The 23885-nt window shown below is 54.8% G+C and overlaps 2 long non-coding RNA genes across 2 annotated transcripts in view; both read right to left on the reverse strand.

Annotated features, from left to right (window-relative positions):
- Positions 1-475: 475 nt before the first annotated feature.
- LOC115342618 overlaps positions 476-23885 on the reverse strand; it is a 31382-nt gene continuing 7972 nt past the window's right edge. Inside the window, exons 6-8 of the long non-coding RNA XR_003923839.2 lie at positions 11442-11520; positions 2553-11077; positions 476-1202 (exon numbers count right to left, since the gene is read on the reverse strand). This is a non-coding gene — a long non-coding RNA (uncharacterized LOC115342618). The remainder of the gene's footprint in view (positions 1203-2552; positions 11078-11441; positions 11521-23885) is intronic.
- LOC115342619 lies at positions 11962-18791 on the reverse strand. Its single transcript, XR_003923840.1, has 4 exons — positions 17145-18791; positions 16509-16644; positions 13378-13720; positions 11962-12174 (listed from the first exon to the last, which is right to left on the reverse strand). It is a non-coding gene; the product is annotated as an uncharacterized LOC115342619 (long non-coding RNA).

Below are 23885 nucleotides of genomic sequence, written 5' to 3' on the forward strand. Positions count from 1 at the left end.
GTTCCTTTAATGAGGCTCATAATAATACTCATTAATTTGTGTATGTCTGAATTTTCAGGTTCGCAAATGAGAAAGGAAATGGCTTTGCATTACGGTTGAGTCATATACACAATAGCTTCCCTGTTCCTTCCAAGCCTCAGGTGGGTCATTGAGAATTTGTTTTACTGATATAAAAAAAAAGTTTCTCAGAATAAATCCCGCAGCCGGCACCGTCTGGCTGGGGGGGAGCGACGGTCTTGGGGTCCCGCAGCCCTCGCTGCCTCCTCCCCTCCACATCCCATTGAATGCATCCAAAGCTTTTTGTTTCTGCACCAGGGGGTTTTGCAGGCCAGCTACGTGCAGCAGGAAAATGAGCTTTCTCCCCTTTTGCAGGAGCAGCTCCTTTCTCTCCATGCCACAGGCGAGGTCCTGGCTCGCTCCCCCCATGGTGTGTTCCCCGGGGGGACACGCCATGGAGATGCCCCTTACCGCACCATGCCTCCCAGGACCCCGGGTGCTCGCCTCGGAGCTGGGAGCCCTTTGCAGCAGGAATAGTCTTTCTCCAGCACAGGGAGCAGGAGAAAGCCTTGCTCGAGCCTGCCAGGCTCTCCTCCAACACAAATAATAGCTCTGATGGAGAGCGCTGAGTTCCCTCGCCGTCCTTGGGGGATGGAGCGTTTCATTGTGGGCTCTTTCGTTAGCTTACAATACAGGAGCTGTACAGATGCTGTCTGCTCCCCCCCAATGGCAAGGAAATTATGCACCTGGGCTAGCAGCCAGCATACAGAGGATTTATGCTTTTCAAGGTCTTTTATTAACTTGACAACATATGGCTCTATCCGCAGAGCACCTCCTCCTCCTCCTCCTCCTCCTTCCCCAGGATGCTGGGGCTGGACCGGGGCTCTCCCTGCCTGCCCTGTGCCCCTTCGCCCCGGTTTCTGGGCACCCTGCTTGGGGGAAACACCCAAGGAAAAGAAACACACGGCCCTTTGGGGGTGGGTGGAATGTTAACAAAATGACATGAAACAATTTTCTTCATTAAAAGCATATTTGAATTCCTTTTTTCTCGCACAAATGCAAACGCAGTGCTTTAAAGTAACATTACTGAGTATTTAGGAAACTCAGACATTTTCTTTTTGGCACGTACCGGTATTTGAAGAGGCACACCTGAGAATGCGTTGACACAGGGTAAGTTTTGATTCCACATAGTTCTCCATGGAAACCTGCACCGAGGATGGGTTTTTCACTACATTGGAGTACATTCCCACACTGACAAGAACCGGCCCCTTAAACAACCACACCCCAAAGAAGAGCCAGTGCGTTCTTTGCATTCATATCTGATTTTTATTCTTGCAGATGCCTAACACGACAGTCTGTAAAGGTCCCTTTGGACCCGGAGACTGCCCGAGCCTCTTCACTCGATGTATGCATATGAGCCCACGCTTGGAAAGCGGAGTTACAATTGATTTTTGTCTTTAAGATTCAGACTGCAATTGATTTCACTCAGACAGAAGCTTTGCGTCTAATGAAATGCAGAGATCCTCTTGGAAATGCACTGCAGCTGGCAGTGGGGCTACGGCCAACGAAAATTGCCCTCATTTTTAAAGCTTTTAGTGACTTCAAGGGAAAACTCAAATGGCTGGGTTTCTGCAGGTGGAGGAGCAGGAGGGAGGTGGGGAGCGGCTTCAGAGAAGGCAGCCCCGCCAGGGAAAGACCCTGCCGAAGTGTTCCTGTGCCTCGCTGTGTGTAGGAGGAATGTCTAATGATGTTGAACTTAAACTGGCTGGAAAAATGTCATACCGCTGCCTAGCTTTAGACGTGTCTCTTCCCTCTCGCAGCTAAAACACGGCTGGCTTGCACCGAGCTAAACCCCTCCTCGCTCGCAGACAAGCCAAAATGCCAGAGGCAATACTGGATCTCCAAGCTGGCTGGTGAGAGTCAGCACCCTCCAGGCCAGCACCCATCCCCATCCTGGGGGCATCGGTGGGCAGGGAGTGACGTACCCCAAGGGCAGATATGTGGGAAGAGGCTACGTCTACACACCAGCAACTCAGATGCTTCCTCAGCCACGACCCACCAAGGAAACCGGAGGATTACCCTGGCTGCAGGGGCACAGAGGGCTCCCTTGGCAGGCAATCCTTAAAATGCTCTCAAGAGGCACCGGTGGGAAGAAATCCCACTTAGCTGGCAGTAGAGTTTTGTCCTCTAAGAGGAGTATTGCTCCCAATCAGGACGATGCGCACTGCTTTGCTGTAAGTCAGTGTGGCAGAAGGATGCCGAGAACTGAGATTTATTCCTCTTTCCTCCACGTTTGAAAGTCCCCAACAGAACAAATCCCTTCAGTTATGGGTACAGAAACCAGCTCGGCACCGCCTCAATCTCAGATCAGTGTCGCAATGGCTGTCGGCTGCAGCCCTGCCTTTCCCTTCGCTCTGCGTCCCGGGATTTCCTCCCCGGGGGACAGGACCCCCCCAGACCTTCAAACCTCGGTGCTGGCAATTAAGACCACCAGACCTCCCGAGCCACCTTCGAGCCAGCGCTCCCTAACCAGGGAAGCCCGAACCCCGACCCACCTTGTGTCTCCAGCGCTGGCCCAGGGGTGACCACGAGGAGGCTTCATGCATGCTCAATGAAGCTCGCTGCTCCTGGAAAATCCTCTTCCCTGCCCCACGCTGGTGTTTTCCTGGCCCTCCGATTGCTTTGCCAGTGGGAAAGCCTTTCCGAAGGGCAGCGAAGCCCTGGGGATGCAAAGCCTGGCCACGCACAGGAGCCTGCAGCAGCCCCACTGGCAGCTGATAGAGGTTTCCTCAGCAGGTCTTTCCAGGCAGGGATTTTCTGAAGCAAAGCTCAGCAGGAGGGGAGAATCCAGCTGGAGAGCCCTCACACCAGAGACCTCTCCTTCCATCCAAAAAGCCCTCCCGGCTTTTATGGGCGAGCTGCGGGGCCGTGCTGAGTGCCCCAGCTGTGAGCATCCCCAGCTAGCTGTGTGGGGAGGGAGCTCCCGGCCTCTGTACCCCCCCACCGCCCCCAAAAAGTGTAGCCCCAGCCCCTCCTTTCCTTCAGCCTCCGACTGACCTTGCTGGGACCAGTAAAAGAGCTGGACAGGCTAGACCGGGGTGCGTGCCTGTCATCCCAGCCCGTGCCATCGGCTCGGGTTTTAGCAGACATTTGCGCACGCCGAGTGCCTGGCTCTCTGTCGTCCCCTGGCGAGTTGCGACGCCCGGGGTGTTTTAGCAACAGCGCTGGAAATGCCATCGGAAACTTGGAGTGGAGGTTAGGAGCTGCCATTTACACATACATGAAACATTCCAAATCGATCGACGCAAGACCCAAATAAGCCCTGCGCAAGCTGAAACGCAAGCGTCGGCGCGGCTGCTCACCGGCTGCCTTGAGTCCAGCCCGTCCCGGCGCCGGGAGCCCGGCGTGCTGCGGCACGTGGTGTGGTCCGACCCTGCTGCATCCCGCTGCGTCCCACCGAGCCAACGGATCTTCCATCCTCTTTGGACGACAGCCTTGGTTTTTTTCCTTTGCATACCTGCACGTTTTCCAAACTTTTCTGAAGGCGGCTGTTCGGAGCGGCAGGCGCGGGCTCCGCTTGCGCGCTCAGACCCGCGGGATGAGTTCGTTTACCCACGCGCCTTGAAGTGCGGAGCATGAGGCTACAATGGCATTTGAGCAGTGTCGAGTGCTTTCAAGAAGATTACACCCGCTGAAGTAGTAATTAATGTTTGTTTTATTATGTTCTGGGGAATGATCGGCCAACAAGATAATTCAAATAAAGCAGAACATGTTCCGATTGAACACTGTTTAAAGGCTGATTCATTGCAAACTGGCCTGTGCAAAGGACTAATAATTAAGAGAAAAGGCACAAGTAGGAGCATACTCACCATTTATCTGCCTTTTATGTAATTAAAATGATGGAAATTATGGCTTAATGAGTGGAAATTGGATGTGCTCTTGAGAGTTTTGTGTATCGTGTTTTCCTACGGAGCACCGTCTCCAATCACGGCCCCCCAGCCGTGTCCGCAGCCTCGGGGCACAGCCGGATTGCAAAGGAACCTGGGCCACTTGGGGCGAGAAAGCGGGCAGCGATGGTGCTGGCAGCATTTCTGCCTGCCTGCCGCGGCGCTGCCCGCCAAAGTCTCGCTGCCGAGGGGCTGCACCACCCGGCACCGGGTAGCGAGGGCTGGGAGCGGGGCTCCTCTCGCCAGATCTCAGCAAAGCAGCCCAGCGCGAGCGCCGCTTCCAGTGATTAATTCTTTCCTAATGTGTCATTAAATTATATACAGTGAAATTACTGTCTCCCATTATATGGTAAATAAACCTCAATGAAGGCAGAACATCTAGCAGGCTGAGGAAGACCCAGTTTTACCCTACGGCCGAGCGCTGAGAGGTAGCGCGGGGTGCTGAGGGCCAGGATGGCAGGAGCTGCCCGCCGCCGCTGCCAGCAAAGCCCCGGTGCGGCCGCGCCGCAGGCGGTACGGCATGGCGGGACTTGCCAGTGCTTTTCATTCCTTCCTTTTCTTTGCAGAATCTAAATTCCCCTAAACGTGGAGAGAAATTCCCTCTGTAACGGAGCGGCAGGATGAGCACGGCGTAGTACCCCTGCTCTCCGTATCCGTTCTCTGCCGCACAGGGACCCCGCGAAGGGAGGCGCTCGGCGTGTCGGTTAAATGATGAGAAGAAAATTGTCCTCCATCTGTTGAAATAAATTCCACCGCATTTATTCCTCAGAGTAACTGTACAGAGGCGTGATGCATTATCAAGCCCATGGAGGCAGAGCCGGGGAGCCAGGGTGCCGGCTGGGTGCCAGCACCGCCAGCCTGCCAGGGACCCTCCTGCCGCGCCGGCACGCCGGCGGTGCCGAGCGGACCCCCGCACGCTGGCTCCCACACCGAGGGGCAGCTTCCCACTCCGGCTCCTCGGGGAAGCATCTTCCACAAGATGGAGCCTGCGGGCAGACGATGCGCAGCTGGGAGGACGCCGGACGGTGAGCGGCTGTCTGTCCGTCTGGCCACTCCAACGCACAGTGGTCTGTCCGTCCGTCTGTCACCCAGGCGGTGCCCGGAGAGCGCTGTAGAACGGCCTGTCTGTCTGTCCATCTGTCCGTCTCCCAGGCGGTGCCCGGAGAGCGCTGCAGAACGGCCTGTCTGTCTGTCCATCTGTCTCCCAGGCGGTGCCCGGACAGGGACGGAGAGTGGCTGTCTCGACTCGTCTCCCTTTGCAATGCAAGCTGACCGGGGACCTGCCGCGGGCCCTCAGTCATGCGTGTGCATGTGTCTGAGCGTGTGTGCGCACACGCATGTGCCCTCTGGCCCTAAGCACACAAATGAGCTGCCCCCAGGAGGACCCGACAGCCCCGAGTCCGGGGATGCCATCTCAAGGCAAGCCAGCAACAGGCACAGGCTTTAACCACAGGCGACTTCTGCCAGCACTCGAGAGGCAGGAAAAACTGCCCCGCAGGGGTTTTTTTGGGCTTCGCATCCCTCGCACGGGATGCTGCGGCTGCCTCAGTTTCCCCTCTCGCATGGTGGGCTGTGGCTGATGGCAGGGGCTCCCACGTGGGGTGAATTAATCTTTGTGTATTGACGGCTCGCTGCTTTGCCTGCTAATCGGGGGGGGGGGGGGGAACGCAAAACCAAGACGGATTAAAATAGATGCCAGAGCCCGAGGAGAAACATTGGCAGCTGGGGGGACTGTGGGGGGCCGGGCGCCCCGGGGAGGGCTGCTGCCGCCCCAGCTCAGCTCGCCCACTCCTCCATCTCCGAAAGAAACCTTGCCCGGCTTATGCCGAGCTGGTTTGCACCCACGCTGGAGAGCCCTGGGAGAAAGATTGGCGCTTGCTTGACCGGGACTTCCAGCCGCACCGTTCCTTGGTTTATTCTGGCTTTCCTTTTTGCTAGGAAAACCTGAAGTGGAGGGGAGGGCAGCTCTGCTTCCTGTAAGTGGCTTGGGGAGAAAAATAGCATCGTGCTTCACGCCGTTTCCACATTATGCTAATGCACATCTGTTGAATGCCTCCTTCCCATCACGAATTCCAGCAGGTCCTTTCTCGTAAGTGGGAATTACTTCCATTTGGTGTTTTTTTAATTACTCGGTGCTTAGGAAAGTAGATCACTCGGATGGCTTGGTTGCTGGCTGTGGCAGCCTGGCGATGCTCGGCACAGGTGGGGCCCCGCAGTGGGCGATGCCGAGGACCTTTCGGGGCGATGCCGAGGACCGGACAGCTGGGGAAGCCGGCAGCTGATCCCGCAGAGCAGAGGCGGGGGATGTCCGTCCAGGCTGTGTGCTCGGACAGCTCAGCACCCGCCGGGCTCCTCACCTCACCCGGCCCTGGGAAGAGGAGACCTGGTCCAGGGAGCCCACCACGATGCTCGGCTCCTCCAGAGCACCCTCCCGCTGCCAGCCCCCGGCTAGTGACATTGCCTTCACCAGGAACAAAATTACATCGGGAAAGGACCTGGCCTTTCCTGCCATAAACCTTCCCAAACAAGCTCCATGCCCAACCATGCACAGATGAGGCGAGGAAGAAATGGATCAATAAAACATTCAAGGAGTGGAGAAAAAAAGGACAAAATAATGAGCACCTCATTTGTTTGCTTCCTTTGTGGGTTGCCTTAAAGGCAGGACGACAGGAGAAAAACATCACATATCTGATAAAAAAAGAAACAGCTGGAGGCGAAAAACCTGCCTCAACATCAGCCAGGCAATATGGCTAACCAGGCAGAAAGCCTCGTGCTTCATCTCTGCAAATGTGGGATAAGAGCCGCAACTTTGGCCTTTGGCTCAGCTGGACAATGTCAGGGTGCTGGTACGCGGGGCAGCGCCGGACGGGCGAAGGTGCGGCGGCGGCGGCACTGCGGGACGGCAGCACTTCATTAAAGGCAATATAAATGGAAAGAGGATTTGGAGAGCAAGAGGAGACAGATAAGCGGTGACAGGGAGTATAGAAACGCAGCCTGAGGAAATCACTACGGCGTTATTGGAGATGCGAAGAAGACCTCTTTGACACGGGAGGCTCGCGACGCCCAGGCTGGAACCAACCGGGACAGCAGTGCCGGCACGGTGCGGGCGCACCGGAGCCTGGCCGGAGGACCGCAGCGTCGCAGCACCGTGGGGCCGCGCGTAAAGGCTCCTCCTCTGCTTCCTAGCGAGGTCTTTTTGCAGAAAACAGAGGGAAAGCCCTTCAGTCTGAGCCGGAGGGGAGCAGCCGAGGCAGATCTGCCTCACCGAGCAGCGCCAGGGTCGGTGTCCCAGCCTGGGACCTCCAGGCAGGAGGCAGCGGCCATACCCCCGGCTCGTCCCAGGGCTGAGCCTTCCCGAGCGGAGACGCTGGGATGCTGGGGCCACGGGGAGAGGGATCTGCCTGCGGCACGTCCCCTCCCTCCCACCTCAACCCACAGTTTATCTCACCCTCCCTTGCCTTGCCGCTGAGGCATGCGTGGCTTTATTTAGCAAATGCTTCCAGAGTGATGCTCACCTATGCTGGGACGAAGGCTGCTCGCACGGCGGTGATTAATGAGTGAAGCAAAGACCTTCTCTCCTGCCCCATCACCCTTGAAATCTGCCCGATCACGCATACTAAGTGGAAAGAAATTTCAGGGATTATATTTTCCTTAGTGTTCTTCGGATAGGTCTGTGCTGAAGCCCCTGCCATGATTGCCATCGCCAGGTTGGGCTGGATTTGAGGAGAATTTTTATTTGAACAGTAGGTCAAATGTGAACTCACCTCGCTCCAGAGACAGGATATTAGCTCCAATTTTGGAGGCTTTTAGCCTCCTTGCAGAAAGGGGAAAGAAAGAAAATCCTCACCGTCTAATTATCTTGGTTACAGGCAATCAGAGTCTTAGTCATATTCTGATGACTTTTATTTGACACTGATTGATTACACTTTAATAGCTGCCCTGAGCACTTTCTCGGGTTGTGAGAAAAGAAGTTTCGGAGAGTTACGGTGAGCATTACAAGCTCGGAGAGTGCTGCTTGCAGGTCACAGCCATCTCCTTCAAAGAGTGTCGGCTGAGAACCGGGGCGCGTTACAGGGAACAGGGCGCAATTAGACGGAGCCTAATCATGCGGAGTGATCTGCAGCTGGATTCGTGTCACAGCGCCTGCCGTGGCAGGTTCCATGGGGCTGCGGCTCGGGGCTGTGCTCCCAGCGTGCAGATGTGGACCCACAAACCGGCCTTGGAACAACCCACTGGGAACTGGGTTTCCAAAGAGCAAAATACAGCTTTGAATGTGTTCTGATATCTTTTACCACACCGTAACATGCGTATGGCTGATAGTGGAGCAGTACTCACACAGGGAAGTCTGATGCCACCGATAAAAACCGATTAGTATTTTTAAGATAGAAAAGTGTATCAATTTTGAACACAGATGCCGAATATATCGCTGTAGGAAGGTATTATATTCACAGCTCGACCGTCCCGTGGCTGTTCACAGCACACGTGGAGCACAGCAGGGCCACACCACCATTTCACGTGCTCTTCTCTGCACTCCCCCCGTGCTGGGCAGGAAAACCTCCCGCTGCCAAAAGGAGGGGGAAAAGCATGCTGACGAATCCTTACCTTCTAAGAAAACATTGATCCTTGCACACAGGGACAATATTGCAAAGCGCTCTAGGACCTGCTTTCAGAAATGTGCAGGTCAACCCCTTTATAAACCACAGAGGAACCCGGTTGCTACAAAGCCCTTTTCCTACACGCCGGTGGAAGGGCAGAGGGTAATTCCCTCTCCAACAGCTGCCAGCCATAGGCAGGGCGGCACGGAGATGGGATGAGCCGCTGCCCGGGGGACGCTGGCCCGGGTGAGACGCGTGGGCAGCACCCGGGGAGGGAGCAGGGCATCCCGGCTCCTCGGTGGAAACGTCTGCAGCCCCCAGCGCCGAAAGAATCGACGTTGCTCCTTGGGAATTTGGCCAGCGATTTCTTTTTCACAGTTCTTTTTAATCCCGTGGACCCAGTTTACTTTTGCCAAAAGATTCCGTTTTGCACTTTTCCAAGTGGGAAGCCAGGCACTCTTGCAAATCAGCGTGAACCGAATGACCGAGTCTCTTACAACGCCTCAAAGACACCTCACTTCGGGTTCCTACCAGTGCTGCGATTGCAGCCTGTGACCTTGCCACGGAGCAACGGAGACAGCAGGAGCCTGGGGACGGCCGGGTGCTGCGGGGGGAGCGCAGCCGACACGAGGGCAGGCAGGCAAGAAGCATCAGGATATCCTAATGCGACCAGAACAAAGAAGAAACCCTTCCTCTCCAACAGCCAGAGTGGCCCTTTTTCAGAGCTGTGTCATTCAAATGATGAAGGGAGAGAAGCCTGGTGTTTTCAGGTACCTGTGCCTTTAAAAGCTGTATCATCAGTGCATTAATTATCTTTTAATGCAGCAATAGGTTGGGAACAAGAAGTCCAAACATTTAGATATTGTGGTTTTCTGATCTGCTGCAGAGGGTGGAAAGTCTTCTGCTCACTGACTTAGCGTCTCGCCTCCGAGGGGGAAAGGAGCAATACAAGAACCTGCTGGGAGCAGAGCAGCCGATCCTCCTTCCATCCCCTCGTCCCCCCGAAGAGCCGGGTGCCCGCACCCCCTCTGCCTGCTCCTGCCCGCGTCAGGGCAAGGCTGGGCGCGTGGGGCTGGATGAGTGCCGGCGGCTTTATAGCAAAACACATCCTGAAGCATTTAGGAATTCGGGCAAGCCACTTGTAGCGAGTAATTGAAATACGGAATATTTCAGCTAAAATTCCTCGCGCCGTGTTTCAGTGGACGGCTGGCAGCAGATAATCGCTTCTTTTTGCGGGGAAAGTGCCGGCGGGGTCAGGGCTGATGCATTGTAAATCAGCGCCTTGGAAGGAACGGCACCTTGTTTTACTCAGCCTGCTCTTGCCAATTTGAAGTTGATGTATTATTCTACAGCTCGCTGCTGCTCTTCAGGCAACCACGTAATTCCCTTTGGCACCCAAACTTTAACATGAAAGGCACACCAAAACACGGACTGGTGCTACAGCATCACCGCACTGGGAACCCAAAGACGAGGCGGAATAAAAGTGTTTTCTTTCTTTCCTGAACACACAGCTAGCAGCTAGCCAGTATTAGCTCCTCAGAATAACTTACACTGAACGCCTCACCCTGTGGTAAATAAACACTGCTTTGGAGACCTGAGGCAATGCTGTCAGGCTGAGGCCACCGCCAGCTGGCCTCGCTCGCATCCCACCTGAAAATAAATGCAATTTTCCCCAACCTCCCTGGACTTCTCTTTCTCGGCAGAGCCTCTTTTCCTTCTGACGTGGCTACCTGAGAACAGCCGAATCAATTTAACAGCCCTCTGAACTCCATCCGACAGCATTTCGCATAAATTGGCTGTAGCTTTCCAGCCTGGGAAGGGCTGAACCGGGGACGCCGTGACCCCACGGGCAGCGGGGCAGCTCTCGTAGGGGATGCAGGCTCTCCTGCTGATGCTGCCGCAGGCTTGCAAGGGCCCCCGAGCATGCGGGAAAAGCCTGTAGCCGGGCTGTGCCCACGGCTCCCTGCGGGAGGAGGATGGCAAAGCCCGGGAAGGCACGAGGTTTGGGTTGGAAACAGCCTTGGAAACGTGGTGCAGGGCTGGCTCGCCTGCCCAGGGGCGTGCGCTCACCCAGCCCGGGGTCAGCTCCGCTTCTCGCTTCAGCCGCCTCGCGCCGATCCGCGCACGGAGGGTTTTCATCTCTAATTTCGCAATTTCTGGCCATTTCCCTAATCGTCTCCGGCTTGTCTCTCCACGCTCGTTTCTCAGGCGAGGCTTTGACCCCTGCGAATCTCATCTGCCTAATGGACGAGGGAAGCGCCGTGCCCTAACGGCGGGCTGGGGGTTAATGCGCTCTCGCCCAGCGCGTGGCATTTGCAGGTGCGTCCCCTTCCATCACCCAGCCTGAGCTCCCGCAGCACAGACCGGGGATGCTCCCACGCTCATTCCTGCTCTGAGCCCAATACCTTGTGGCTGCGCTAATTTTCTCTGTTGCTTTAGCTTTTTCTCCCGAGCACTGATAATACCATGGGAAAAGAAATGCCAAAATAGAAAAGCTCTCCTTATTAGGCAGTAAATGGTCTTTGAGCCCGAGGAGACCTACAGAACAGACAAAAAGGCGGTTTTTAATTGCCAGTACGCATTACAAGGCTGGCCGTGCCTAGGTACCTGCAGCTGTGGAGTGGGCTTAGCTTTCGCAGTCTGCTGGGTTTGAGGGGGGAGCTGGGTCCATCCTGCTAAATAATTATCTTTGACATCCCTCCGCTGGCGACAGCTCACCGCTGGCACAGGAGAGCAAGTCTCAGTGCTATCCCATTCCCCTCTGGAGGCCAACCGGCCCTCCCTGCGCAGTGGTACAAGGTGATGTTCGGGTTACGGCACCTGGGGGGGGGGGAACCGCAGAAAAGCTCAGACCAGGCAGTTCTCGTAAAACAAATATTTAACATAAAGGTGAGCATCTAACCTTGGTCTTGGCACAGTCCTCCCTGGCCTGGGGCTGCTCACGTGGCTGCAGCAGGATGGAGCGCACAGGCGATGCAAACCTAGAAAAGAGAAAAAAAAAAAAAAAGATAAAATCTCACCATTGTATTTAACAAGCAGCAGACAATACGCCCGTGTCTGGTTTGCTCAGAGCCAAATGAAAATGCCTGCAAACCCGGAGCGCAGGCAGGGGCTGCCCCGGGAGCGGGTCTGCAAACTCAGGCAGCGAGAGGTGCCCTGGGAAGCGATGGCAGAAGAGGCAAAGCGCAGCCAGCTGCCCAAGGCACCGGGGGTTCTGGAGAGGCTCCTGAGGTGCGAGCCATGCCCGTGTTAATTATATTGGCCTTTTGTGTCATGCCTAAATGCAAACAATCCAATATCTCCAGCAGTCGTGGCTAAGTGGCTGGAGCTGCAGTACTGCTGCTGCTACGGGTCCAGCTGCAACCTTTGCTTCTACATTTCATTTCTGAACTGTTAATAAAGACATATAAAAGTTGCTTTTCTTTCCTCTGTAGGTAACTCCTGGACCTCTCTTTCTTTTTCCCCAGCAGTGCTTGCTGCCGGGTGCTGATGTGATGCCCACAGAACCGCGGCGCGGGTGAGGCTGGTGGGATGGGCAGCCGCCGGCAGCTGCGGTCACCACCTCCACTGCAGCCTCGGTGAGCCCACGCTTCGCTCTGCTCTGCTCGCAAGGGACCGGCGGCGACACAGTGGATCTGGAGCAAAACGGTGTGTTACTGAGGTGAGAAAACACGTAGGCTGGAAGGCGACCCACGACGTCCTTCCCCTCCCGCCCACCACTTGGGTCTGGCCACCAAAGGGAGATACCAGCTCTGTACGTGAGCGCACGAGAACGATCTCTCACTCTTAGGCAAAAAATCAGACCGATGTAAAAAAAAAAAAAAAAAACCCAGAGTGAGAATTTAATCGTGAACTCTTGCTGGTGGAGGCAAAGCATGAACCAATAAATAGCAGAAATACATCTGATAAACTCTGGAAGGTAAAGATGCGAAACGAGTTAGCTGTACGTAGGAGTATGTAGGATGATGAAAGGCTTTAGAAGTACCTATAGCAGGAGAAAGACCGTGGGGAGTAATAAACCAGGTGCTTAGCATGGTTTTAGGGGAGCTTTAGGCTTCGGTTGCGGTGATGCTCCCACCCTTCCCCACGGCAGAGCAGAGCTGGGAGAGACAGACTTCACTTGCAGGGAAAACACAGCAAGGGCCACTTGCGGGACAGTTTCAGTAAGGAGCCCAAGATATTTGCAGAGGAACCTTCACCGACACCGGCTGCGGGCACTGCCTTCTGGCGACGGATGGTTTGTACTTACTACAAGTCGGGCTGAATCTCTGGAGCCCCGTTGCTGCCCCGTTGCAGGATCTGCCCGGCATCACCTCCAGCCCCCGGCTCAGGGATGGGAAGCCGCTGCTGCGGCTCTGCAGACGGCGGCTGCACGCCGGCAGCCCTGATGGTTGCACTCTGGCAGCCCCGGCGGAGGCCTGACAGGGACTGGAGGGCAAGACCTTATAATAACCAGCCCTGCTCTAAAAGTAATATCAAGTACTTTTGGTTATCTGCAGCTGGGAACACACCCAGCTTCAGATATTCCAGTCTATGTAATTGAATTATTTAGGGGCTGGCATGGCGTGATGAAATAGGCTTTCTTCCTATTTTTAGGTTTCCATCTACAGCGCTGGAAATTACAGCCATTAAAATGTTCTATTAGTAATGATATATAAAGGGGAAAAAACTGATCAGACTTTTCTAGTGCACATAGAGCATTAGGATATCATTAATTTTAATGATAGAGCCCCAAATTACAAAGCTATTACAATCATACTCAAAGTTGCCGAAAAAAAGAGAATCATTCTAAATTATTGCTAATGAGTAAAAAAATATTTAAATCATATTTAACGGACCTTAAAATTCTAGCCGATATTGCCACGAGCTAACGACGGCTTTGGCTGCGTTTATTGCCCGGTGCTGACAAACAAACTGTCCTGCACGAGGAGGCAGCGAGGGGCGTCCAGGAGGATTTGCAAGAAGCGTTTCTGCAGGGGAAGGGGGGAAGAGGCCACTCTCCTCCAAGGGCTGCTTTGGGGCTTTAATTTCACCACGCTCAGCCCTTGCTGTGGGATTTCCTGCTGTCAGGGACACCACAGGCATTTTCCCAGTGCTTGAAGACGTGTACTTGGTTTACCTGGGAGATGGCATGCCTATCCCTTCCTTTTCAAGGTTAAAAGCGGCTTCCAAGTCCATCAGCTACTGGGCAAAAAATACAATTACCAGCCCTGTATGCTCTGAAGTGGCAGCAATTAACGTCCCTTGGAGGACGGCAGATTTTTATCTTGGTTTTCTTTTACAAAATAAATGACTAAGGAACAAAGTCCTGTGACAAAGCAGACGGAGAAAAGAAGAAACTTGAAAAGAGAAAGCCCTGAGACTGGAGGCTGCGGCAGCTGCTTTTTGTGCTTCCCTGCCTGCTGGGGGCAAGGAGGGAGCCAGCGGCGTGGGAAGATGGGCTGCGGCACCCGGGAAGGCGGCTGGGCCTCCCCCTGAGCGTGTGAGCCCACGCGAGGGGACCGCACGCCGCCCGTGGTGTGCCTCTGGGAAGCCGGGATCCTGTATTTATTGAGACACGCTTGCAATAATTCAGTGAGCATCCCCCGACCCCGGCGCAGCGATGCACTTTGGACGCAGCCCGAGTCCCTCCGCAGCAGGGCTGTGAACGAGGGACGATTTACTGCCTTGCCCTTGAAAGCTTCGGTCCTCTCTAAGTCACCAAACTCTTGACTTCCTCGTGTAAAATTCTGTGTTATCCAAACCAGCTACAAAGTTTGCCATCTGAGTTCAGATCCCTCACCTGCGTGCTGCGCTTCATTTTATCGAGACCATGTAGAGCCAGGAGGAAAAAAACCCAACAAATGCAGGCTGATATTGGCAGGTGCGTTTCTAGCTGCACTGACCCGAGGGTGCAATTTCTCTCCATTACTAAACCCATGTATCATTACGGAGCTGGAGCCAAAGCACGGAAGGCTCTCCCAACCTGGGGGGGTTCCAGCTCCGTCCCCTCCTTTGGTGGCCCTGCTGCAGCAGCGGTACCTCCCACGGCCTCCCCACGTCTCCTCCCTTCTTCGGGAAAACCCGCGTGGTTTTAACCCACCTGCAAAGGTTGGCTCAACATCCCTCGAAAGCCCGGGTCTGGGAGGGAGAGGTGCCCATGGGGCACTCCTGGCCCGATCCGGGACACAGAGGGGTGATGGGGATGCAGCGGGACACAGGCATCGCGCGGTCCAGCCCTTGCCCAGCACACCGGGAGGCACACAGGCCAAGTAGGCAGATACAGGAGGATCTGCTCCGCTTTTGGCAAGAGCGTTTTCCCAGGGCTTTGCGCCTCAAACCCTGCAGAAACGCCCTTGCTCGGAGGAGGGCTTCCTCGTTTTGTGGGAACACGGTCTTCAGAGCAAGACAGCTGCAGTAAAGGGTTTGAAGGGGCTCAGAAGTAGACCCAGGCATAGCCAGACTCTGCGCGGGGACGCTGCCCGGGGAGATGCTGCCGGCGAGCCCAGCTCGCCATCGGAGCTGCTGCTGCCGGCGAGCCGCCTCTCCTGCTGCCGGCACTGCCGCATCGCCCGCGTCTGCAGCTGGCAGCTATTAAGCAGCTTAGCAGCCCGCCGTGCCCTCTGATAGGAAAGGCGTATTTATGGAAACACTGATATTCTGGAAAAAAAGAGGTTTTGTTTCTCGGTGCCCCGTGGCCAGCGTGACCTGCCCTCCCAGGGGCTGGAGGTGCCGCTGTGCCGGCGTGAATTGTGCCCGGGCGAGACCTGCAGACCGGCTAGCTACCGCTTGCTGCTGCCTTACCCTGGTCTTAGCCCACGCTCAACATCACAGCCTGTTTTCTAAGGGGGGAGGCACCCATGGGTGACACCTGCTTGCTGTTTGGGGCCCCCTGCCAGCGCAACTTTATTTCTTTATGCTTTGGAGCAAGCCCCTTGGCAAGGGCCAGGTGGGCAGGCAGCTCCTGAGTGCCAGCCATGCTGCAAGACGGCCAGCCTCGGCGGGACAGCAAAGCCGATGCCAGCTCTGCCTGCGGTGACCGCGAGTCTGCTTTAACCTCCAGCCTCACAACGCAGCGATGGGCTTGCTAGGCATGGGAGAGAAGGTATATGGGGAAGGAGCATTAAATGGAGACATCTCTCTAAGGAAAACCCCTACCTGCTGAATCTCACACTACTCCAGTTTGCTGGCTGCTGTCCCAAAGCTCTGTGAAACATCTCAGAGCAGAACATCTAGAATAAATACATTGGCTCATAATGGTCTATGCAACATTAAAACTATTTTCCAGATACCTGATATTTGAGACGTTGCAATAAAAGGGTCAAAAACTTTTCAAATTCATTAAGCCATCGCCTCAAAATAGCTGCTTCATTAAGTGCTGTGGAGATGGCCGATAACAGGAGGCGAAGCAGAGAGCCCCGGAGATTGGATGCACACACGGTGCTGATAAATGGCTTCTCTGTGGCTATTCCAGAGCCGGCAAGGGGAAAAATGCCATCCCACGGTTGAACGAGTCTGGAGTTTAGTGCAAAAACTCAGGAACTGCCTCGGCCAGAATATAACATCGCTGCTTCTGCCTTGCAGGCAGCAATGTGACCTTTGGGAGAGGGGCTGCAAGAAAACACGCCGGTAGTCGGCAGCGCGGAGGGACCCGCCTGGGACCCAAAGCCCCTTTTGCCCTTCCTTGGTGCAGCTGCCGGCTCTGCTACCCGGGGGTCCGCAGTGCCCGGGGGTGCCCGCACGCCCACCCCTTGCTGGGGGGATTCGGTCCTTCGGCTGCCCCTGCCATGCACAAGGACGAGGAGCAATCGCCATCCGCAGCCACGGCTCCCTCTTTTTTTGGGGTGCCATTAAAACAGCAGCCTGCCCCGCCGCCTCCGGCTTTGATGGCTGCGACCTCCATGCGGGAACGTGGGCGAGGGCCGCAGGGGGTCCATGCTGCCCGTCCCTCCCTCCCGTGGATTTAAATAATCCTGCGGGCCGATCCCACCTCTTCGACACGTGGAGAGGAGCCACGGCCTCGGGTTCTGCATCCCCAAAGAGTTTCCACTTAATTCAGCTTGATCGGTTCCGGCTGCAGATCTGGGATGTGCAGTACGTAACGGTGCTGAACCACCGGCCCCTTCCTGATGGATAAGAGGGAGGATGAAGACAGACAGTTTTCTTTGACCAGGGTAATAGAGTCAGCAATTCCACTTGGCTAAGCACATGGTTTTTGTGATGTCCCTGCGCGGTGTTGAGCAAAACACGCCGGTGGCAGAAGATGTATAATGCTATCTGTGGAACAGTCTATTTTCTAAATGGAAGCTTGCTATTTAAAAAGAAAGCACTTTAACACTTCAGAAAACAGGAAGGTCCCCAAAGCTGAATTTTTGAGTGCTCATTTTGCAGCTTACAAAAAAGCCAAGTTCATTACTGAGCAGCAGCGAGCACTGGGTGGCACCAGTCCAAGCAGCACTTAGTGTGCGCATAACTTTAAGCAGACCCACAGTCCCAGCATAGTAGGAGGCATTACTCACATCCTAAAAGTTAAGCATCTGCTTAACTGAGTATTTGACATGAGGTTTTTTTTTTTTTTTTTCATTTTTAACACCAAGACTGGCACCAGGTTTGTTCCCAGACTCACCCTGTCCCTGCGAGGCAGCTGCGGCCCAGGGTCCCGCTGTCCTGGGGGCTCTCCCTTGGAGTCCCAGCTCTGCTGTCAGCATTGTCCAGACTCATCCTCGTTTCATGACACCAAGGTTTGTAGGCCATTGCATTGTAGCTGGACTTTGCTTCACTCTCCCACCTGCAACAGCGTTGCCTGGTAGTATTTCTATTTTCCCAGCCTGCAGCACAGTAGATAAAACTGGGCTCACCCCCAGCTCCTCTCTGAGCTGCCCTTGTCCTACTGACCAAGACTTTCATATATTTCCACAGCAACAAATATCTTTTGCAATCATTTCGAGCTGGGTCTCCACAGCAGGAGTTCACCCAGCCCTCCCGCAGCCTGCGTCTGGTCAAACTGGGAGGAGCGCGGCCCTGGGGGCTCCGGGAAGCCGACGTGCAGCTCTGCCTGCCTCTACCCGAGCGGCACCGTTTGCAGCGCAGCAGGAGGAGGAGGAGGAGGAGGAGGAACCGGAGCGATGCACTGCTGCAGCGACCTTCCCTGGAGCCATAACCCATCGCGCAGCCCTCGTGCGCGGCTCCGGCACGATGCTGGAGCACCGCGGTCCCGTGCGCCGGCTGCCGGCTCCTGCTGCGGAGCGTGTCCAGGCAGAGGCGGCGAGACAGGGGAGGTGACTAATTGCTTTGTTTTGGGAAAGCAGCCGCTGAGATAAATGCCCCTCGCTCAAGCACGTCCTTCACGAGACAATTCTCTTGCTGCTCCCGTCGTTCAGTGGTTTGGGCAACACCTCTGTGTTGGTAAAATAAATTGCTTTTAATTAAGAGATAGCGGGCAAAGACGACGTTCAGGAGGATGCGTGTGGGAGAGCAGCCCGCCCCTCAGAAAGAGAGGGCTCCCCGGCAGTCTGTGGGAGCGATCAGAGGGCGAAACCTTCCCTCCTGCAGCTCAGCATCCACGGACACAGGAGCCCAGCAGCAGGCGCGTGGGAGAGCGGGCACGGTGGACAGGCGGGGCGGGATGCGCGGGAAACCGGGGGGACTTCTCATGACTGTGCGCCCACGCTGACCCCGGTCTTGCCGAAGGCTGGCAAAGGGGATCTGCAAGTGCCGGCTTCGAAGCTGCCCAATGGCAAGGCTTTTTATCCACTTTTTCACTCATTTTGCACGGCCGATGCTCCTGATGTCTGCAGTCGTCCCTCGGAGTCGAAACACCTCTCCCCGGCACCCTTCCCCGCGGTGCCGCATGACCTCCCGTCGGCGCCGGTGTCCTTGTCAAGGAAGGAAAACGTTAGTCTCCTCTTCTTGCCCTTGCCTCTGCTGAAATTCAGGGGAAAGCAGATTGCCCACGTGAAGCGGGTGCTGTAGAGCACGCTGCCGGCTCAGCCGTCGTGTCCTTCCCTGCCTCTCCTCGAAGCCGTGGGACCGAGCAGCAGCAGTCGAGCACACCATTCAAACATTTGGTCCAAATCCACTCTGGTTTGCTGTGTGGGAGCCAGCAAGCTCCATGATATCTGTAAATTCGGGCTAGGCTTCACCAAATCTATTTGCTCGATCAGATTTATGTAGCAATTCCAAGACGAGGTGAATAATGAAAATGACTCATGAATATTTCATTTTTATAAATCACATAATTCATATCTATTCACAAATATTTGCTTTGCCTTATAAACCGGATGAATAATTTACGGAAATATGCAGCAAATATTTTAAAGAAAATATGAAATTCATCGACTACATTAATCAACAAATATTATTCAACTTATATTGGTTTAGCTTGCCGACAGATAAATTCTCTGTTTACGAGAGGAGCTGGAGGAGCAGGTGACATTTCCTGCATTAAAACACGAGGAGACGAAGCTCGTTTCTTCCCACGACAGAGGTATTTTCACACTTGCCTGCTCAGTCTTGGCCACAGTGGTCCGAGCCGGAGACCCATCGGTGGCTCTGGAAGCCCCTTCCCGCTCCATGGCTATGTTCTGGGGAGACCAAAGGGCTTCTGGAGTCAGTGCTGGACCCGGACCCTCGGCTTCAGCATCTTCTCACTGGGGCCAACAAAGTCCACAGCCTGGGCAGGCATCCATCATGAAATGTCTTTCCGTACCTCCGTCTTCTCTCCGCCCGAGCGGGGAGTACCGGGGTTTCACCACCTACAGCAGGCAGTTCTCCAGCTTTTTGTCCCACTCCCTGCTAATACAAACAGCATAAACCCCGACGTTTGGCGGCGGCTGCGGTTCCTTTGTGCCGAGAAAACGGGGCTTTTATCTATGACAGCACCGAGCGCTCTCCTGCCGTCGCTCCCGGTCGTGTTTTGCAGCCAGTGCCACGTCTCCAGCACGCCAGGCGAGAGGCGAGCCTCCTCGGCGGGCAAAGCCGCCCGCAAACAGCCAGCCGCCTTTCCTCTGCAGATGCGCACGACAAGAACGGAGGTACGAGTGCTCGGAATATGAAAACAGAAAAAAGAAAAGGGAAGAAGGCATCACGCCTCGCTTCCCCGCAGCCTCCGCGCCGGCTCGGCTGCCATCTGCCTGCGCCGAGCTGGCGTGGCAAAACTTGGTAAGGACACATCTCCTGCTACCGCGTGGCATGGAGGAGCTGCCTCTTCTCACTGAAAAAAGAGAGAGACCTGTTAAAAAGAGGCCTTTGCCCACAGCTGATAAATGAATGCCTACGCTGGGGGCTGAAAACCCAAATGCTTTCCAGTCAGCTCAGCTGCCCTGGGCATGGTCAAGACGAATGAAGCACAGCATTGCCAGATCTGTATTAACAGATGGGCTGTCTGAAGAGAGATGGGCTGGCGGGGATGAAATGAGAGCTTATTGATACCACTTTTACCAAAGAAGTATTTCTATCTAGTGAAAATAACGGTGCCTCAGCTTCTTTTTTCAATTATTTCCTCACCTTTTTGGTTTTGTTTCGATACCACCACTCAGCTACAGTGATTGCTTCTGCTGGGGTAAAGACTTTGTTGGTGGCTAAAAGGGAGAGAGAGGAATGCCACTTTTTGCATTCCTGTTTTCCGCAGCTGGGGCTACACGGCACCGCCATCCCCAGGTCCCTGACGCACCGCCAAGCTGGGGCAGCGGTGTGCATCTACTGGCTTTTCTTGGCTGGCAGCTCTGACAATAAGCAGTAAATAAACTGTTAAGTTTTCTCATTTTACGGTAATTCCCTCAATTATTTAGCTTTTTTTTAAAAATCAGCTGCTTAAACAGAGTATTAAGCGACTGCATTTATCCACCTGTATTTGGATGATAAAGCGATTAATCCGATCTATTTAAACACTGTGATGATTTGGTGACGAGTGCCCCGACGGAGGTGGGGGCTTTGCCGAGCAGTGTCCTGCAAAGGGCTCGATCACCCAGGCAGGCTCGAGGGATGCGCGGGGATGGGCACGGCATCCATCTCCTCCTGAAAACGTCACCTCAGCCGCTCCAAATTCGTTCATCAACCAGCTTCATTGCGGGGGCTTGCGCGCTTTTCCTTTTCCGTGCTTGTGCAAGTTTCTGGAAGCAGCGAAGGGGGAAGGAGGGAGGCTGATGTTTTCCCTGGTTCTAAAACGTTTAGCAGTGGTTTGGGATTGCTGCTTGCAGCCCCAGATTCCCGGGCTGGAGCGAACGTTTCGCACCTCTGCTTCACCTCGGATGTTTGCTCCCAGGAACCTCTCCTGGGGATGGAAGAGGAGCGGGTGGACAGGGCTGGGGGCATTTCACATCAACACATCACATCCACGCTGGAGACGCTGCCGAGCGAGACAGCCCGTCGGGCGCGAGGCGGGGAGCGTAGGTTAAAAGGACAGCGTCAGCTCACGTTTTTGCAATCCGATTATCGAAGCGCAGAACCAGCAGCACCTGTGAACTCGCGAGCAAAATTGTGGAGAAACCCGGCTGACGGAGCTGCGGAGGGCAAAGCCGCAGCGCTGATGGCAGGGCAGGCATTAAGAGCCCCCTCCGCCGCTTTGAAGGTGGCAATTGTCACTCTCATGGGGAGCTTAAATGGCTGAGGCACTTGGTGACCATCCCAGTGTGGGAAAACTGGGCTTCGGTACCTTTCCACATGGGAAACTGGGACCAGCGGAGCACGAGTCAGGTCTGCCGCTGCCCCTCTTCCTTTGCAACGCAGGCACGAGGCGAGGAGGGGACGGGGCAGCTGCGTGATGCCTAAACCGAACACAGCTTCTTAGAGACCTTCCCAGCCCCATTTAAGCAGGAATTAGGCGCAAACGTCGGGGTTCGAGACAGGTCCCTGAGGAGCAGGGCCAAAGCCGATGCAGACCCTGGCATTCCTGTGTGCCTGTTTCCGCAACCCAAAGCAAGACCTAACGTCCCTTTTTAGTATTCCTGCCATTCGCAGCGTGTCTCCCAAACGATTCATCTGTAACATTTGTAGGCCTATTAAGAGGGAAATACAATTTCATAGTCACAGATAAGAGATTAGACAGATCAATTCCTCCCCGCGAAATGGGCTGAGAAAAAACCATTTCCAAATCGTGACGGAGAAGGTTTTTGTTCTCTTGGTTTATTGAGCTGTGGGTCCTGCCACCAACTTTTCTGGTCATGTTCTCATTAAGAGAGCAAGACGTTCACGGGCTAAACGTTAAGATAGCCAGTGGGGCAGCTGAGTGTCTTGACATTTGGGGTTCTTTTGGGGCCAGACAGGCTGAGCCCCCCCTTGGCAGCCAGCCGTCCCCTGCTTTGAGACAGCCGGCTGCAGAGCGGCTTTCTCCCTCATCCCCTTTCCCATCTCTGGGGTTTGAGCCAGGAGCGTTTCCCCCAGGAGGGACACGGCTGCCCGGCGCAGCCCGTGTCGGCGGCGGGGAGCACATGGCGTGCCGGCGTGGAGCACGTGGCGTGCCGGCGTGCCACGGCGGGGAGCCGAGGGGACTGTTACGGTACAGCATGACATGCTGTGCTAGGCTGTAAGAAGAGAGGCTGTCAAAACATTTAGCGGCGGAGTTAAACTGAAACTACTACATCCGCAGATGGGGAATTCTGCACAATGGCTCTCAGAAAAACCTCAAATGCTTGTGAAAAATGCAGGTGCCGAGATGGGCAGAGCCATTTCCCCGTGCGTGCCCGGCCCTGACCCATGGCTAGCAGGAGGCACTTGCTCTCCCAAGATGCTCGGCTCAAGATGTAGAAACACATCCATTTCTTCAGGTCAGGCAGATGTCAAAGCAGCTTACGCACAAATCTCCCTCAAAGGCGATGGGCTTGGCGAGCCGGTTGCACGGTCCCAGCACGGACGGAAAACCTCCGGCTGCTCCTGGCACCATCGACAAAGGGCATCACCGACAACCACCGCAGCGGCCAGGGGAGCGGGCGCCGCAGGAGCAAAGGGGCAAAAGCGGAGCCGGTCTGGAAAGGTTGGGAAAACGGCAAGGATGCTGCCGAGAGGGCTGCCGGGACAGTAAGAGGGCACCGTTCCCCCGTGCCTCTTTTGGGAGGACCGGAGTCAACCCGTCGCCTGTTTGCTCCTCAAACCTGCACACGGCAGCTCCGTGCCAGAGAACCCTGAATTATTTATAGCCTGTTATCATCCCCTAGGTATTATTTGTGTAATCATTAGTTTCTGTAAAGTGTATGAAAGAAGCTGTAAAATATCAAGCATCTCCTCACTTCAACTGGGAGCTGATTATTTTCCTGCCTGATTTACCAAGCTCCGTCTCAGCAACTTAACCCTTTGTGACCGTCGGCGGTGGAGGAGCGCGAGCGCTTTGGTGCGCTGTCAGCCCTCACTCGCTCCCCCAGGCAAAGCCTCGGCTCCTCATCCCCACGGGAAAGGCGGCGTGGGAGCTGAGCACCAGCTGTGGGCATCGCAGGAGACGAGAGGAGAGCACTGGATTGTTCGCTCCTGAGCTGGAAGCTTTTCTCCTAACGGGAGGAGCTCTTGACTGGAAAGCGGTGGCTCTTCTCCGGATAAATACAGTTTCAAACCCATGATTTATTCAACAGTTTAATGAATTCAGTGCCTTTTAAATGTGACAGTGGGTAAAATGCATCGGCCTTCTGCAGGCTTAAATGTCACCTGTAAAGATCAGGCTTTCTCTTCCCTCCCCAGCACTTGTAGGCCATCTTTTAATTTACTGTGGGATTTTAGATGGGCTTGGAGCAGCAGGGCTGGCACGGCTGTGGGGACACAGCAGCCCCACATCCCTGTGTCCCTGCATCCCCAGGCACTGCCCAAGCCCGACAAAAGGGAAGAGAAATGAGGGGAAAAGGGCTTGGGGTGAGGAAAGCAGAACCCACGAAGCTCAGCAGGCTGCCCAAGAGATGAATGCCTTGTAGGGGGTTCCAGATGATGGTAACATGTTTCTTTTCATGCTCAAGTCAGCAAAACAAAACAGAATTACACTTCAATTTAAATTTAGAGCCAACCAAAATATAAAACAGAAATGACAAAGCCGACTAGAAAATAGCCCTCAAATTCACTTAGGGCAGACACGACAAGAGGCTCGGACAAGGCTTGAGAAATTAGTCTAGAAAACAAGCACTTCAGAAACCAAATAAACTGTTCCGAGGACACAAAAAAATTACCCTGAGCAAGCTCGTATTGATTGCAGGCACTGAACCAAACTAATAACGTGCACGGCCTCATGCCAGCGGTGCCTGTTCTGCACCCACCAACCTCAGCAACTTCCCCCCACTATGTCCTGCCTCCTCCTTGCCGCGCTGTCCCGGTCCCAACCCTCACGCTGGCATGAAGAGGGGAGAGCAAACCAGCATTTCACCGTGTTTCTCCAATCCTTTCCGCCCACACGCTC

The sequence above is a fragment of the Aquila chrysaetos genome, chromosome 6, assembly GCF_900496995.4.
Source record: "Aquila chrysaetos chrysaetos chromosome 6, bAquChr1.4, whole genome shotgun sequence".
NCBI lineage: Eukaryota > Metazoa > Chordata > Aves > Accipitriformes > Accipitridae > Aquila > Aquila chrysaetos.